The 18,373-nt window shown below is 36.5% G+C and overlaps 1 protein-coding gene across 2 annotated transcripts in view; it reads right to left on the bottom strand.

Moving 5' to 3' along the window:
• Positions 1-12,113, bottom strand: part of Mbnl1 (muscleblind like splicing regulator 1) — a 164,418-nt gene extending 152,305 nt beyond the window's left edge. Inside the window, exon 1 of one of the 2 annotated variants that reach the window (XM_051177026.1) lies at positions 11,992-12,113. The gene's annotated coding sequence lies outside the window, so the exon portion shown is untranslated. The remainder of the gene's footprint in view (positions 1-11,991) is intronic. The other variant, XM_051177011.1, reaches the window with a different exon arrangement.
• Positions 12,114-18,373: the final 6,260 nt, after the last annotated feature.

Below are 18,373 nucleotides of genomic sequence, written 5' to 3'. Positions count from 1 at the left end.
AATATGATGTGTTCCAAATGAGAGGGAGGAGCAAAGACAAATAAGGGAGGTGATGAAGCCCCTTGTCTTACTAGAAGGAATCCTTGGCATATACTGCTGAAAGACACTCACCAGCCAGAGTTAACTTGTTAGGCCTCAAGGCATGTGCTCCTCCTGCATCATCTTTCTAGTATCTAGTGCATCTCTACACATGTGTACCATTCTTATTGTTCAACTGATTTATCTTCAAATTAGCATCTAAAGGTATATTCATGATATTAGACATTTTAGAATGGTAATATCTAGCTTGTTAACAGGTGTACGATTTTCCATAGTTGCCATTTTTCATATGTGATGAGTACATTTAATATCAATTTTCTTAGTAATGAAGTACTGCCTCACTCTGTTTAAAATGGCTATTATTAAAAATACAAAACATAACCATTGTGTTAAGATTGTGAAGAAAAAGGAATCCTTTACACTCCAATAAGCATGTGAATTGGCATATGCATGGTATTAAGGTGCCACACAAAATTGAAAATGAAATTTATATATGATCCAGCACCCTCACTATTTCCTATCCATACAAAGAAATCAAATCAGTAGTTTGAAGAAATATGACACTAAATGTTCATGGCTACACAATTCAAAATAGTTGTTATGGAATCAACTGAACATTTGTCAAGGAGTGTATGGATAATGAAAGGACACATCATTCCAACTGCAGAAAACACAATGTTCTCATACTCTCATGCTTCTGGATCATTATGCTCTTGCTAGGAAGTTGCCTAAGTGTCATCATGTTCTTTCACACAGTGTAGATATTTATAGGTACACATATTTATTGTACACAAGTCCTTGGGGCCACATGGCATTTTGGATTAAGCAAAAATGTGATAATATGGTGAGTCATCACACCCTGATACTTATATGGTAGGACTGAATGCATTGATCAATTAGCTAGTAAGCTCTTCTTATCTCTGTAGAACCAGTATTACAAAAGTTTTGTCTGGTTTAAAGAGTGTCAAAAGTATTAAAAGCTGAGCTTGTATGTGTGTGCGTATATGTGTGGGTTTACATGTATCTCTATGTGTATGTATGTGTATATATGTGTACATATTCCTATGGATACATGTGTGGACAGTGGATATCCACCACAGAGTCCTTCTTCAGGCACCATCCACTACTTTTTGTTTTTTACACAGGGTCTACTACTGGGCTGGAATTTGCCAAGTAGGCTAGAAAGGCTGTCATTGAAGCTCCAGCAACCCTCATGTTTCCATCAGCCCAGTTCTGGCTCCAGCTATACCTGGCTCTGTGGCTCCAGCTCAGATCCTAGTGTTTGAACAGCAAACACTTTACCAACTAAGCCAACACCCCAGCCTGGTAATTTGTTTTTTGGTCCCTTGCTAAATGATATTGAGGATGTTAAATCAACTAAAAAGCATACTTTTCAGTAAAGTATTCAAGAGTCTCTCAGATGTTCATACCCATCAACCTGAAGTTTGATCCAACTGACAACTTAAAGGTGACTTTTTAGATTGTTTACATCTCTTTGGGTAATTTTAACAGTCAGAGGAAATTTATAATCAATATTTATGGAAATAGCATGCTGGTCCTTCTAGGGTTCAACAGTCACTGATGCTCTGGAAAGAATAATTGAGGGAACCTCAGAGAGGTTGTCTCTTGGGACTGGAAAATAGCCGTTTTTTCATATGCATACAGAAATTAAAGTTCATGATGACCCTCTTATGACACTGGTGTACATATTTTCAAATGGCTAGGCTGATAGTCAATTATTCCATAACAGTTTCCTTTTTAAAATCTTAAGCCAACAAATTTAAATAATTTTGAACCCTTTTCACTTTTGTCAAACTTGACATATTACAGAAATTAAAGGGCAATATTGTGTAGTTAACCTTTGAAGGTTAGCCTGTCTTATCTGCAATTCATCTAATACAATAATTTATCTTCAAGGAAACTTTTGACCTGTGTTGTAATTGCTGCTTCTTCTCACACCCAAGTATTTCCTGACCTGTGTTAATCAGAGATAATGGATCTTTCAGTGCATTCCTGCCCCCAGTTCACACATGTGCACATCATTGCAAGTGTTTGCTCCCTGGATAACTTTGTCTCTTGCCCCCCCCCCAATCTATAAGACTCAACCCTTTCTGAGTTTCAGTTCAAGAGATTTCTCTGCTGTAATACACTAAGACCTAGACTCCACTCTGTTTTATGATATGCCAAGTTCAGTCCTGACATGGACCTAGCAATGACCCTCCGTTGATCTTGTTACTGCCTTAAATGTCATCTTGTTCAGGAGGTGATCTCAAGAACCCAGACAGGAGGAAAGTCCTTCCCCCTTCTCTCTGTTATTTAACTCTGCTGAACTGAGTGGGCATAGTCACTTCCATAACATTCTTGGGAGAGGACTATATGTACTTAAATGGCTTATCCAATTCTTCTCCCTTTTAGAGTGTGGGTTCCTTCAGGGTGGAAACTTGATCCCTGCTTCCCTGGCTCCAGAACCATGCCCAAAGAACAGGATTTCCATAATGCAATTAGTGTCACTTAAAAATGCTTGGGGTAGGAATACACCACAGGAAATGGTTCCATATTGAAGTCATGGAGTATTAGAATTGCTTCTTACTCCTGATCTTACCTAATCATCTTATGTAAATGCAGATTATTCTACATCAAATTAAACAATTCCAGGAATGTCCCTTTAAATAATATTTTATTTGTTGAAATTATAATTATGTCATGTAAAGTGTCGTTCTTCAGAGAGCCTTTCGTGTGTCCTTGCTGTACTCAGTAGTCAGAGCTTGTCTAAGTCAGAGCTGCAAATGCAAGCATCCTTGCCTGCATTCAAACTAGAAGTTGGCCTGCTTTCCTTATTACAACCTAAGCAGGAGAGGCAGTATCATTACACACTGAAGATCCAGGTTGGAGAATAACATACTAGGGTCAAGTTTTGCGACCTTTTCCATCTACCCACTCTCTGAATTTATATGTTTTTCTTACTTAAGAAACATGTGAACAATTGCTCTGATATTACTTAATTTTTGAGGATATTAATTTGACGACATGAAAAACCTGACAAAAGATGGCAGACACAAAATAATGCCCAGCACTTCAACATCATCATCCTCATCATCATCGTCGTCATCACATCATCATTTTGGATCTTATAATCTCAAGAACAAAGGCATTTGTTTACATCTTTCTATTTTACATTTTGAATGCACAAGAAAGTGGGTTTCCCTAGAGTAGCTTTGTAATCAACTTCAAAATCAAAACTAGATTCAGGAAGTATTACAAAACAGCATACTTAGTCAAGAAAACATTCTGACAAAAATAGGCTTATGGACAGCATGACCTCTAACTGTCAAAGAAGGGTACCACATGGATTTCTTGGTGGTAAGGTGGGGAGTGAATTGGAGACAGTGGGGAAAGCAACACAGAATATTGCCCCACCCCCATCCCCACCCCCAGAGTTCTGAAATGCTAGTAGCAGACACTGTGAACTTGTCTGTTTTTAGATCAGTGGAAAAAAGCCAACACAGGAAGAGAGAGAGAGAGAAAGAAAGAGAGCAAGTTAAAAAAGAAAGAAAGAAAGAAAGAAAGAAAGAAAGAAAGAAAGAAAGAAAAAAAGAAAGAAAGAAAAGAACGCCTTGGTCTATTTACTGTCTCTTGGGACCACAGTTTGGTTTCAGTTCCTTTGACTCTAGACATGAACAGCTTCTCCACCTGACAACTGCAAGGAAGCTTCAAGCACAGCCATAGCCAAGGCCTCCCCCAGTGCACCTCGGGACACAGCTACTTCTACTTTGCGTGTTTGATTTGTATATGCAGCTTAGAGTTGGTGAAATATTGGATTTAGTCATCATTCACCTATGGAACATAGATTATGTGCTATGCAATTTACTAGAAACAGAGGACATAACATAAATAACAGTATAGTAAGAAAAACATACAGGAAAGAACAGAATTTTTAAAACAGATTAAATCTAGCCATGGTGGCTCATTTTTTAATATTTATAGTCAGGAGTCTGAGGCATGTGGACCTCTGTGAATTTGAACCCATTCTGGTTTACATAGTTCCAGGCTGCATAGGGAGACTGTCTGAAAAGCAAAATTACAAACGAAAAATATAATTTTATGTGCTATTAAAAATAGTAAAAAGGAAGGAGGGAAGGAAGAAAAGAAGGCAGGTCCCAATGTCATACATGCATTATTACCATATTTTTCCAGCAGTTGGAAGGAGAATCATGGCCTAGGCCAGTGTGAGCTACATATTGAGGCCCTGTCTCAAGCAAACAACAAAAATAACAAATAGAACTAAATGGTAGAGAACTGTTAGTCAGTCTACTGCAATTAAATAGGAGCTGGTGATGAGAGACAATGCCTAGGGGGCTGTTGGAGCTGAGAAGTGAATACGCCATTGTGTAACAGTATATGGGAAGAACATGCTAGAGAAAGAGAAATGAATATGTGAAAGAACCCATGATCAGTAATTAGCTTGGAACATGCTGTGGTTAAAACGTGGAGAGAAGGGCCAGGAACTATTGAGAGTATGCTATGAGGAAGGACATCAAGACACAGTCTTATCTAGGATTTTGGATTTCCTCCTAATTAAAAAGGAAAACATGTAGGGAATTCTGAGCAGAGAGTAATGTGATCAGGCACACAAGCGTGAAAATTCCTTAGGGGCTACAAGAGCAAAGGCCATGTTGTGCTATACTGAACACTGAGTGTGGAAGGAGAACCCACTCAGACTTGGTTTGGACCTAGTTCATAGTTTTGCTGATAGGTGGAGAATAGCTGAGAATAAGAACATCAGTCAACTGAGTTAATTGGGAAAAGGCTGCTGATTAGTGACAATTACTGTGGTTGGGGCAGAGAAAGTGGTGGGAAGAGACAGGTTCCATTTGGGAGGATGCTTGTGATTTTTGTTAATATCTGAGTGAACATGTTACTAGTCATTTTGGCATGTGAGTCCAGACATTGGAAGACAATTTAGGAATACGTTTTTTAAAATATTATTTAAAATTAAAGTTAAAAAAGAGAAATGAACATGTTCAAAAAACCTGGGTTAATGAGCTTGGGACATTGAGGCTGGATATTGGAAGAGGAAAACAAAACAAGTAACTTAAGATTGCAGTCGGTAAGTAAATAAATGGAAGTTGAAAATTAATCTTTGTCTTCATAATGCAAATATTAGGTTATGAATTTATGAGTAGACTATGAAAACTCTTAGTAAAGGGATGTTCTAGTATTGTAGAGAAGATTTTCAGTTTGTAGAGAAGATGACAGATTTTCAGTGTGTAGAGGACATACAGATTTAAGATTTCTACTTTGCTTCCATACAGATTTTTTTTTCTGTAAATGTGATTCCATGTGTACATTCAACATGAAAAAAACTGAAATGATAAATCTCTAAAGTTTTCCAGTATGCCTACAAATATACTTTTCATTTTCTGGAGTCTTCATATTTTATAATATCAAAATAATAATATAAGCTAACATAAAATATAAATTTATTAAAATTGAAATAAAAAATAAACCTCAACAAATAACTCAAGCAGATGTTGCTGAATTATCTCTACAACATTTAAGTCAGAGTTATTGTTTTGAGTTATTAGTACAACTGTCTATGGCAAGTTGTTCTGTACAGTTTGAAAACAAAGAAAACATTAAACAAATTAATGAAACCAAAAATAAACCAAGAAAAATAATTGCTAAAAAAAATCCTAAAAATGCAACAAACTTAATTAATAGTATAGTCACCCTGATTGGGAAAGAAGCAGGACCTAGAGAGGAAGCACTGAGCCAAATCAATCGTCAACAGCTATTTGGTGATATTTGGGAGGATGCTAAAAAAAGTGCACAGAATCCCTAAGTTGTCTTTTCAGTAGAAATTCTGAGATTATTCTACCTGAACTGTATAGAACTGGGTCAATATATAAGCATGCCTAGTTTGTCATGGGGCAGGGATCTCCCCATGGAAGAATACACAACGTGAAAAGGAGATGGTAAGAAAAAGCCCTATGAAGATGGATTAGACTAAATGAAATAAGAATGAGCTCAGATTAGCCAAAAATATAGCAATATATGCATAGAAATAAAGTTTTCACATTTGTATGTTGATATATGCATGCATACTTACATGTTTGTGTTTGAGCATGTGCATATATATACATTACCATATTCTACTGAAAGGGTCATGAAAACATGTAAGTGGCAGACACCATGTCTTAAAGCACCATCAACCAACAAACTGATGGATTATTCTAGAAGTTTTTTTATAAGAGATTTTGGATACTTTCTCTATAACAAAATAATAACTATTTGAGATAGATATGTTTACTTTGATTTGAAGATTACATAAATTATTTGAGTACCAACACATTTATGTAAGACATTCCTTAAATGTTTGGAGTGTCTGCTTTATACATCAGTTAAATATATTTTTTACCAAAAATATTAAAAGGTGAAGAAAAAGTGTTGGTGAAAGATCATATCTTTTAAATTCTTTACTTTTACTAAAGATAATTGTTTGAAAAGTTTTCAAACCAAAGAGAACGAGAAGGCAAAGCATTCAGCATGATGACTGTTACTTGCATTTTATAGTATCTGTGAAAAGTGATAAGAAAGTAGATCTTGAGTGTTTCTTCAATAAGATAAAATAAATATGTGGGGTAATAAATATTTTAATTATCTAGAATTATCTATTCCAAATATATACATGCTTCAAAGCAATATGTTGTGCACAATAAATATATGAATTTTATTTGCCGATTAAAACATAAAAAGAGAAGTAACAATTAAATGTGATCATCAACTCTAGATTTAATTGGTTACTGGAGGGATAATGTTCTAAAGGCTATCATTAAATAGAAAAACTGAAATAGGGACAGGGATTGGAGAACAGTTGACTATCAGTGCAGATTTACAAAGTAGATGTTGTATATATCCGATAAGAAAGACTGTAGTCTTACAATTACACACAGAAGTAAAGGGCCTTAAGCTCACAGTATCAGAACAAAACATGTAGTCCCAGAAAGAAACATGTGGGCTAGGCAAAAAGGCTAAGATACCCATTAAACTATTTTATGACATTTTCAGGCTTGAAGTTACTCTTACTGTATTTTTTTTTTTTTTAAACAGAGATCATCTTTATTTTATATATATATATATATATATATATATATATATATATATATTATTTTACATGTCGATCCCAGTTCCCTCTCCCTCTGTCCTACCCTCTCTGCCCCCTCACATGCACCCTGACCACCCTCCCCTCCCATTCCTCCACCCCCATTCCACATGTAGGTGGGGTCATGTAAATCTGTCAAGTCATTTGAAGTAAGGACTAGGACTTCTCTCCTGTCTCTAGGTTAAGGCAGTATCCCTCCATGGAGGATGTGTCTGCAAGGTCCTTTTATGCACCAGGAATACACCCTGGTTTCACTCTCTGAAGTCCCTTTGACTGCTCAGTACTTCTGGCTGAGACCCATATTCAGGTCAGTCCCATGCTGGCTTCCCAGCTATCAGTCTGGGGGCTCGTTAGCTCCTCCTTTTTCAGGTCAGCTGTCTCTATGTGTTTCTGCAACCTGGTCTTGTCCTTTCTCTCTGCATCTGGATTCCAGCGTTTAGTTATGGGTGTGTGCTTCGGTTTCCAACAGGTATTAGATGAGGGCTCCATGATGGTGGATAAGTTAGTTGTTGATCTCATTATCCAAGAAGGGCATTTATGGTAGCCTTTCCACCGTTGCTCAAATTGTTAGTTGGCAGCAGTCTTGTAGGTCTCTAGACCTTTCTTTAGGTTTAGTTTTCTCTTTAAACCAATAATGGCTCCCTCTTTTATATTCTTCTTCTTCTTCTTCTTCTTCTTCTCTCTCTCTCTCTCTCTCTCTCTCTCTCTCTCTCTCTCTCTCTCTCTCTCTCTCTCTCTCTCTCTCTCTCTCTCTCTCTCTCTCTCCTTCTAGTCCTACCCTGACTCAATCTTTCTAGACACACATGCTTTCCTCTCGTCCCCTTCTCTTTCTCCTAGTTAAGTTACTTTTTTTGTTTGTTTGTTTGTTTTGTTTTCAAGGCAAGGTCTCACTTTGTATTCAAATATGGCCCTGAATGCAGCCTCCAAAAAAAAAAAAAATAGTAATTCTCTTGCTTCCACCTCCTTTGAGCTGGGATTACATGTATGAATCACTGTACTCAAGGCTTTGAAAATATGTAAAAGTTAAAAAAAATAAAAGAATAAGTAAAAATTTCTGGTGAGTATTTGAAACAGATAAATTTTCTTTTCTTGACAGCCTTATCATGAAAAGAGCTTTTGTTGCTTTTCATGTTCAGATTTGTCAACCATGAAAGGAAAGGACAATATAACTTGCTTAAAATTATTTTCTTTCAAAAAGACAAATGAAGTGAATTAAGGTATACTCACGAGTTTCTACAATATTTATCCAGAATCAAAACAAGCTGTAATGATGTTCCCAGAGACCACATGGCAGCCCTTGTTTCCAAGGTGAAAGGATTTTGAGGATTTGGTAACAACAGAATAAAGCAAAAATAAAGGCTCACCATGAAATATCCGCAAATGAAATGTTAAGGGGAAAGAAATTAGTTCCAATCCAGGTACCCATACCAACAGGCTAGCTCCTTTACTATGACCATTATAAAATTACTAATTCTAATGATATTTCCCTTTAAATTTGGTTTTAAAATAAAAAGTAGTGTTTTTCTCAATAATATTAAAGGAAAAAGTATCAAGCAAAAAAATTAGAAACCATTTTCAGTTTTTGTCTAAAATTATGAAAATAAAACTGAAAGGAATATGGACAACATTAAATCTAAGAACCAAATTTTAACTGGTGAAATATTAAAATAAAAAAACTAAAAAATAAACATCATCAATGTCATATAAGTGAAAAAAATAATGTCATTCCCAAAAGAAAATTTAAATTTTTAAAATGTAAAAACCAGGAAATAATACTTTCTACTTTCTATTGCTCAGATGTGTAAATTAGACTGTATGTCATTGAATTTATAAAGATGGCTGTATCCAGTAACAAAATGGGCTTACTTATATATTTCATTTTTACAAAAATAATTTCATTGATTGATGTGCACATTCTTTGAATGCATTTATTCACACTACATTTTGTACATATAATAATTTTCCCACTTATTCAGAACATATTTTGTGTATATAGTAAACTGAAATATGTTATGTTTGGCACTTACTTGTAAGTTACATTAAAAACATAGCGTGCCCAAGGTATGTGACATACATTTTAGTTTTGAAAATCTGGAAGACCCGATCATATTTTTTTTTGCTTTTTAGTTTTTCAAAAGAAGCTTTCTCTGTGTAGCTCCTGCCTCTGACTCCCGAGTGCTAGGATTAAAGGCATGTACCACCACAACCGAGCAGAAGACCCAAGTATTTTAAAGACAGAATATGTTTAAATTCAAATCATGTCATTCCTCTTAGTTTGAATATAAATCATATTCTAACAGACAACTAACTTTCTCCACTTTATTCTTGCACATGCAATAATGGCTAAATGAAGGAAAAACAATATATGAAAGAAAGAAAGGAAGAAAGAAAAGAGAGAGAGGGATTCTTAGTGTTCCAGTGTTCTTGTGGTAGTCTATTCCTTTATACAAAAAACAAATAGGATTAGTGTTTTCAAGTAAAATAAGTTTGAAAAATGCATTTGGCTACTGTTTAGGGTGGGCTAACTCATAACAAGCAGGGGACTCTCTTACATAATGGTCAATTTGGGGATTGTCAGTGTGCAAAAGAAACACCTACTTGCTCTGAGCTTATCAGTATCCACCCTGGGCTTCGAATATCTCACATATCCCAGAAGCATCTCCCTTGTGTCCCAGTGACAATTGGATCTTGTTAAAATTTGGTTTTCAGCAGCCATGCACTTTCAATAGTCATTTGTATCTCGAGCAATAGTATCACATGAATGGAATCTAGCGAGACATCAAAATGTATATGTGTGTATACTTATATTTTTTATAAGTCAACATTTATTTCCAACTGATATTACAATATTCATTCTAATTCCAGTGAAAACATTTTGATTTGGGGGCAGTGAGTCTCTGAGAAAAGAAACACAAATCTAAATGTTGTCCAGAATGTCCCTTCAACGTTCTCATGTCTCCTGGAAACAACTAGTCAAGTACTCATGTTTCCTGTCTGTAAATAGATTGTTTTCAAAGAAGAAATTCTAAACTTATTTTCCACGATCTAGAAGCAGGCTGCTAATTCAGACTTATAATAATTCACATCAACAACAAATCTGTCCTGCCAACAAGACAGCATGTTCTCTATGGCCTTAGTCTTTATTTACTGCTCCAAGTTACAGTGCTGATTAACTTACTCCATAATTTTCTCCTGATTCATATCCAATATGCACTGTAATGTCACATAGTATATAGAATACTCACAATACTTTGTAGTTCATGATATCAAAATATCTCATAGTTAAAAACAGATATTCAAAAATACAGATACTGATAAAGTAGACATTAGAAATAGTATTGTTGAATTAACATAGCCACATTTGAACAGAAGTGTCTTTGAGTTCGTGTGTGATAAAGAAGTACAGTGTTATGGGATTCTAAACTACCAACTTACTTTAAGTTATGGTTAAAATATCCAACTTTCATTATCAATTACTTTCCTGAATTTAAAATACTAAACATTTGTTTTCCTGACTCTGTTGTAAAATAATAGTGACTATGGTTAGAGCCCAGTGTGTGAAAACAATTTTAAACAGTCCGTATGTACCAGGAACTGCAACAGAATGAGGAAGACATCACTGCGTAGAAACACTGCAAAAACAAGACCCAGCACGAGAAGAGATAATGGGGATTTTCTACTAGAGACCATTATTGTCCATTTTAAAAGTAAAATTAAATGTGCCCTCAGATAGGCCAGTCTGGATGTTGATTTTAGCAAGTCTCAAGCAGTGACTGTGTAATATGTGTCATTTTCTTAAATTGTTCAAGTTTTGCAAGTGTTCACAGGCAAACTATGCAAACCTCAATTGTGTAACTCAACAGTGCGCTTGAGTGCCATTGTTCTTTGTAAAACTGGGTTTTATTAACTTCAGTGTGGGATAATGCTTTTAGCAAACTTTAAAAAAAACAAGAGGTACTAAAAGGAAGGCTGTTACGTTTGTGTATTTGAGTACATGGCTAAATAGAGTTAACTTAGACAGGCGGCTTCTCCCACTGGCACAAATGGAAAACGTATTTGTCAGGACTTAACACCATTTTCGAACTTGACTTGTGAAACTAGGGGAGTTTGAAATGTAATTACTATTGAGAATTATCTTTGTTTTAGTTTTTTAATCTACTAAGTATTATACATTCAAGCTGCTCTTATTATGAAAGTTAGATTTACTTATTTAGATTTCAAATTCGTGAAATAGATTTAGAAATCATTTTTAAAAATTTAAGTATCATAATGTAGTAATATGAAAGCATCCCCAATACTACATATTAAATAACATCATTTTTATAGTGGGCAAAAAGAAATATATTTTTTAAGAAAACTGTTCAATAAATGAAACATAAAAGAGAATAAGAGACTAAAAGAGGATTTGTGAATGTTAGGAATCAACTGGTGGGAGGAAAACTAAACATTCAAATTTATTATTAATCCAAAAGTTTATCCAGCAGTTAGCTGTGTGGGCTGTTACTTATAAATAACAAAGATAGTTTTTTTTCCTTTTGTAGCTAAATAACTGAAGTCAAAGAGAACTTTAATTTTTTTACAGTTCAGTAAAAGCTTATATGTGAGGTTAAAACTTGGTAAATTAAGCAAACATTCTTCATCTAAAAACTTTTACTATTTACATGAAATGAATCCCAGACTTAACACAGGCTGATTTGTAATCTGGTCAGAATTCATATCATTATATACTGGTATACAAATAGAAAGCCAAATAATAAAATGAAAAGTAGCAAATGACATGTTCTCCTTACCCCTGGGCCTTGTTTGTAGTTGCTGGTCTATCTACTTGATCTGCATTTGACGAGCAGCACCTCAGAGAGCTCTGTTTTCTGACAGACTCTCTTCACAAGTGGCAAAAATATCAAGCTTTTGCTCTGCAAAAGGATAGTGTACAAAAAAGAGGAAGTTGCAAAACACCAGTCAGTATGCTTTATCAGTTCTACAAAGAAGAGAAATTATTCATGAGGCCCTTACAATCATGGAAAGTGAACTATAATTTGTGTATTTATTCATATATAATTTATGTATGCATATATTTACTTAAACCAACTTAGAGAAGTCCAGTTATTGACTTCTATACTCTGTCAAGTAGTGATCGCTTGTATAAGGAAATAGCTCCTCATGGCTAAATGATGCGTATAGAAAAACAAAACCAGGAAAAAAAAAAAAAAAAAAAAAAAAGCTGTTCTATGTAGAAATGGTAGAACTGACACATGGCACATAAGCTTGTTTCTATAGATCTAATTATTTAATTGGAGTATGACCCAAATACTCATTTGACTACTGGAGAAAGAGAGGACTAGGGAGGGAGAGGAAGAGGAACAGTGAGAGATAGTATATATAGAGCGAGCATATTTTCCCAGAATTGGGGTAGTGGTTATTTACCTGTAAGTCTTAAACTTCCTTTCTCATGGCAGTGGTCTGTTACATGTAGATAAAGCACTGCAAAAATGAAACTGTTACTTATCCACGATCTCTCACAACTTCAGCCACAAGATTGAAAAACAGGCACAGATCTTTTATCACTGAACATGAAGATGGTAAAGTTTCTTACCAGTTAGGAGAGTAAATGGAACTATTTGAGGGAAGAGGGCTGAACAAAGACATATGTTTACAAATATTAGGAAGAGCTAATCAAAGCAGAAACTATAGACAACTTCAATAAATGTCTCTATGCAGATAATTGTGCATATTTCATATATACATACATAGATGCACATTTCTCTCAGGTCAGTGTGACAGATAATAAAAGTCAATGGGTAGCCAACTGGTAACACTTCCACCTTCACTTGCTTAAGTGGGAAGATAAGGGGATGGATTGCAAGAATAATACAGGAATTATGCAAAGCTTTACACACAGCAAGAACTACTTTCTGGACTTTGGAAACCATCATGCTGAGGGTATCACACTAAGCTTTTTTTTTTTTTTTTTTTTACTTTTTAAAAATAACTTCTTTGTAGATTATATTATAATTACATCACTTCTCCTTCCCCTTTCTGTTTCTTCCCTCCAACTTCTTCCATATCCCCTCCTGGCTATTTATCAAGTTCATAGTCCTTTTGTGTATGTGTGTGTACACACACACACACACACACACACACACACACACACACACACATATATATATATATATTCATGAATACTTAGCTATTACCTGCATAATATTACTTGTATGTTTTCAGGGCTGATCATTTGGTAGTAAATAACCAATTGATGTGTTCTTCCAGGAGAAGACTGTTTCTCTAGCTGTCAGTATTACTTAGTTTCCTGAAGTTCTTTGTGTAGGGTTGCAATGGATGAATCTACAATATGATCCTCCAAGTATGGGCCAGAGATGGTTGAGGAAGAGGGCAGAAATGATTGTAAGTGCCAGTGGATCAGGGAGTGTGCTGTGAGATTATGTCTCTTAGGAATGTCAGAAGCTACTCCCATAAAGTGTCACCAACATGACTGCCAGAACATGAGATGAACAAAAGGCAATAATAGATATGCTAACATGGACTTGGGCAAAGTCCAAGAGGCCTTAACCCAATACCCTAATCTTTTATTTAACTGTATGGTCAAAAGACCAATGCATTGGGGAATGAATAAAAATGGAAACAGTTTTCATTTCACTTACACACATATTTAATGTGAATTGGCAAGAAGTAAAATTAAATAAACCAAGCTAAAGAGAGTTGCCTACAGTGAAATACCACAAAAAGAAAACCAAAACAAACAACAAAAAAACCTATAAGCAATAACAACCTAAGTGCCATCATCTAAAATTTGATTTGAATTCTTCAGTGAAATCCAGGCAGAATAGTCCATTTAGGAAATGCCACCAGTGTGATTCAGTTATGCTTAGGTGGTTTTTTTGTCATGATTTTATAACAGTAGGATCATACAGCTATAATGGTGCAGTCTTAGCTCCTTAGCATCTGTGGGTACACTAGTAGTACCCCTTCATCTGTGGTTTCCCTATCTAATGTTTCAATTACATGTGTCCAACCACAGTCCAAAAACATTATTTGAAAAATTATAGAAATGATATATAATTTTAAATAGGCAGAATTCTGTAGCATGATAAAATCTCAGCCAGACTGCCTCTTACTATGTTGACCATGAATCATCTGAGTGCTCAGTGGATCTGCATGTGGGTAAGAATCCACTCACAGTCAGTTATTAACCCATTTGTGCTCTCGGTGTTCACACTATCTTAGGGCCTACACTCAAGTTCCCTATGTTATTAATCATGGCTCTAGCATTCTTAAATAGTGAAGCTCTACCCATACCAAAGAGAAGACATGAAGTTCTCCTTCTTGGTGCCAAGGTGAACATCTTGGCAATTCAAGGAAAAAATAAATCTTATTGGGACAAAGTTAAGTAAGGTTTAAGGTAAGAACATAGAAAACATTAGCATGAGTAGAGTTTGGTACCAGCTGCTCTCAGGCATCTGCTGTAGGGAGATCTTGAAATATATCCCCTAAAGATAAGTGGCTAGACCACTGCCATCATGTCTCTTTTCTTTTCTTTTCTTTTCTTTTTCTTTCTTTTATTTATTTTATATAATCAAGTACATTTAAATGAAAATAAACATTTATAGAAAATATTTGGGAATTTGGGCGTTGTTCTTTCCAAACTACTTCCTGCTGGTAAGGGGCCCTGTCATGGGGGATTTGAAGAAGATTCAGAAATCCTGGCTGTAGTCTGTAAGGCTGCTTTGTCCAGCTGTTTTGAATGTAGGATCACCTGGTACTCTGTTTCAGGTGGTCTAGCTTGATCAAACCATATTAGTCTGGAAGGAATCCACACCTTTTCATTTTCTGTGGAAACAAAAATAGAAATCCTTTTCCCCAGTAACTTGTCCTTGAACTTAAATTTTGGAGTCAAAGCATTTTTTTAAAATTTAATTTATTATTTTACATGTCTATCCCAGTTCCCTCTCCCTCCCTCTCTCCCTCCCTCCTTCCCTCCCTTTTACCCTCTCTGCCCTCTCACATGCACTCTAAACACCCTCCCCTCCCATCCCCACACCCCAATTCCATATGTAGGGGAATGCCATCTAGTTGGGGTTATGTAGATCTGACAGGTCATGTGAAGTAGGGACTAGGGCTTCTCTCCTGTCTTTAGATTAAGGCAGTTATCCCTCCATGGGGGATGTGTTCGCAAAGTCCTTTTAAACACCAGGGATACATCCTGGCTCCACTGTCTGAGGTCCCTTACACTGCTCAGTCCTTCTGGCTTAGACCCATATTCAGGGGGGCCTGAGTCAGTCCCATGCTGGCATCCCAGCTATCAGTATGGTGGCCCGTTAGCTCCTCCTTGTTCAGGTAAGCTGTCTCTATGTGTTTTTGCTGCCTGGTCTTGTTCTCTCCATATGCATCTGGGTTCTACTTCAACTCAGTGTTTATGTATGGGTGTTTGCCATCCTATATCCGACAAAGGGCTGATCTCCAAAATATACAAAGAACTCAAGAAACTAGTCAACAAAACACCAAATAACTCTATTTAAAAATGGGGTACAGAACTGAAGAAAGAATTCTCAATAGAGGAAATCAAAAAGGCTGAAAGACACTTAAGAAAATGCTCCACATCCTTAGCTGTCAGGGAAATGCAAATCAAAACAACTTTGAGATACCATCTTACTCCTGCCAGAATGGCTAAAATTAGAAACAACAATGATGACTCATGTCGGAGAGGATGTGGAGAAAGGGGAACACTCCTCCACTGCTGGTGGGAGTGCAAACTCATACAGCCATTTTGGAGATCAGTATGGCAGTTCCTCAGGAAAATGGGAATTAGTTTACCAAGGACCCGGCAATCCCCCTCTTAGGCATATACCCAAAGGATTCACATCCATGCAACAAAGACATCTGTTCAACTATGTTCATAGCAGCACTATTTGTAATAGCAAGAACCTGGAAACAACCTAGATGCCCTTCAATTGAAGAATGATAATGAAGATGTGGCACATCTACACAATGGAATACTACTCTGCAGAAAAAAATAATGGTATCATGAAATTTGCAGGCAAGTGGATGGTACTTGAAGAAACCATCCTGAATGAGGTAACCCAGTCACAAAAAGAGGAACACAGTATGTACTCACTCATATATGGATTTTAGACCTAGATCAAAGGATCACCAACCTATAATTCCCACCACCAGAGGAACTAGGATACAAGGTGTATTCTAATAGATTCATATAAAGTCCCTCACAGAACTGGGAAGGGACAAGTCCCCCCAGAGCTCAGGGGAAGTGGTGGGGGGCAGCGAATGGAGAGAGAATTAGGAGAAAACGAGGGGGAGGAAAGGAAAACATGTGCGACCAGGAAGATTGAGCCTGGTTAAGAATAGAAGACAGGAAAGAAAGAGAGAGAGACAGAGAGAGAGACAGAGAGAGACAGAGAGAGAGACAGAGAGAGACAGAGAGAGAGAGACAAAGAGAGAGCATGAAAGAGGGAGCCAATATTGGTTTGAAGATAAAATTGAACACAAACAAAGGTCTAGAGAACTACAAGACTGCTTCCAACTAACAAGTTGAGCTTCCGTGGAAAGGCTACCATAAATGCCCTTCTCGGAGAGTGAGATCAACAACTAACTTCTCCATGGAGCCATCATGTGCCTTTTCATCAGCACTGTTGTCTCCCGAGAGGCGGTGTCCATGCTTCTTCAATAAGTACTTCATTTTGGTAACTATGCTTGAGATTCTTCTGGCTTCTCAACTTCTGCTCACTGACCTAATCCAACCTATTGTTCTCTTTTTCTTCCTGTGAAATTTCTGAGGTAATTGCCAACAATTCTCCTTGACTCATCACATCTTTCTTCTGTATTTGTGTTAAATGTGACACATATTTTACCATTTTAGCCATTTTATGTGTATAGTTTGAAGATATCAAGTATATTCACATTGTGGAACATCAGCACCACTACCTCCAGAACTTTCTCATCTATCTATGCTGAAATTTAGTGCTCACTCAACAACCTGCCCTTGCTCCCTCCCTACACTCTCTAGTAGCCACCATCTACTTCCAGCATTTGACCAGTCTGGGTATCACAGTTAAATGGACTCACATGGCCTTGTCTCTCATGCCTGGTTTTTTTTTTTTTTTTCTATTTAGGTTCCTGGTTTCTAGCATCTGTTCATTTTCAAGGCTGAACCATGTTCTGTTGTATGCATATCCCACATCTTATTCGTCATCAGGGGATAGCTGATTTGTTTCTTTCGTGGTCGCTTATGGATGCTGCTGTTATAAACAATGCTGTGTAAGTATCTGCATGCAGTTCTTTCAGGTATGCATCTTCAAAAGTGTGTATCATACAACAATGCCATTGTTAGTATTTGAAGGGAGTGGCACACTACTATGTCCACCTTGTGTCATAATTTTTCCTTCTGCATTTGGATTCCTGCTTCCCCTTATTCACCAAGCCTCCTCACTTGGCAGGAAATGAGCTCCCTGTTCTCAACAGCAATGACTTTGAAGCCTTCTTGTGCCATCTCTTTTCAGCACATGCCCTCTACTGACCACTTCCTCTCCCTGGACATGCTCTCTGAGCTTCAGTTCTGGACTTCCCCTTTACCTCCTCTGACAGAACGTAACTTCTCTGATTTTCTTGTAGGAGCTTCTAGATGTATACCCACTGAATTCTGCTATTTCTTGGAGTTCATTCTGGTAGATCTTCTCACCCCAATGTCTCCTCAATACTCTTCTACTTACAGGTTCCATCAACAAAGACAAACAAATGTGAAATCTATCTTTTCAGAACAGATGTTTTGATATTGTAAAGTCCTAGACCATGTTTCCCTGTGATCTGTAGGGAAAAAAATATCAAAGACCAGGCTCTACTATGTCTACTATGTCTACTATGACAAAGCTACTGCCACTTCTGTGCTATTTTCTCATCTGTAAGGGGGCCCTTAAATGTCCAACTAAAATAGTATTGTAAGATTGCAAAACATAAATTACTTTCTTAATGATTATAGTATAACATGAAGACAAAAACAAAGCTCATTTGAATTCTTTCCAACATTGTTTTTCTACCTATGGTGTAAGCACTATGTATACATTTAGTTTATGGTCACACCACCCCAAACACATCCTACCTCATCTAATGTATGTATTTGATCCTTACTCCCTATTTCCTACAAAA

Source organism: Phodopus roborovskii, unplaced genomic scaffold (genome assembly GCF_943737965.1).
Source record: "Phodopus roborovskii unplaced genomic scaffold, PHOROB, whole genome shotgun sequence".
NCBI classification, from domain to species: Eukaryota; Metazoa; Chordata; class Mammalia; order Rodentia; family Cricetidae; genus Phodopus; species Phodopus roborovskii.
Note: the sequence above shows the minus strand (reverse complement) of the source record. Positions and strands in the feature narration are given on the sequence as shown.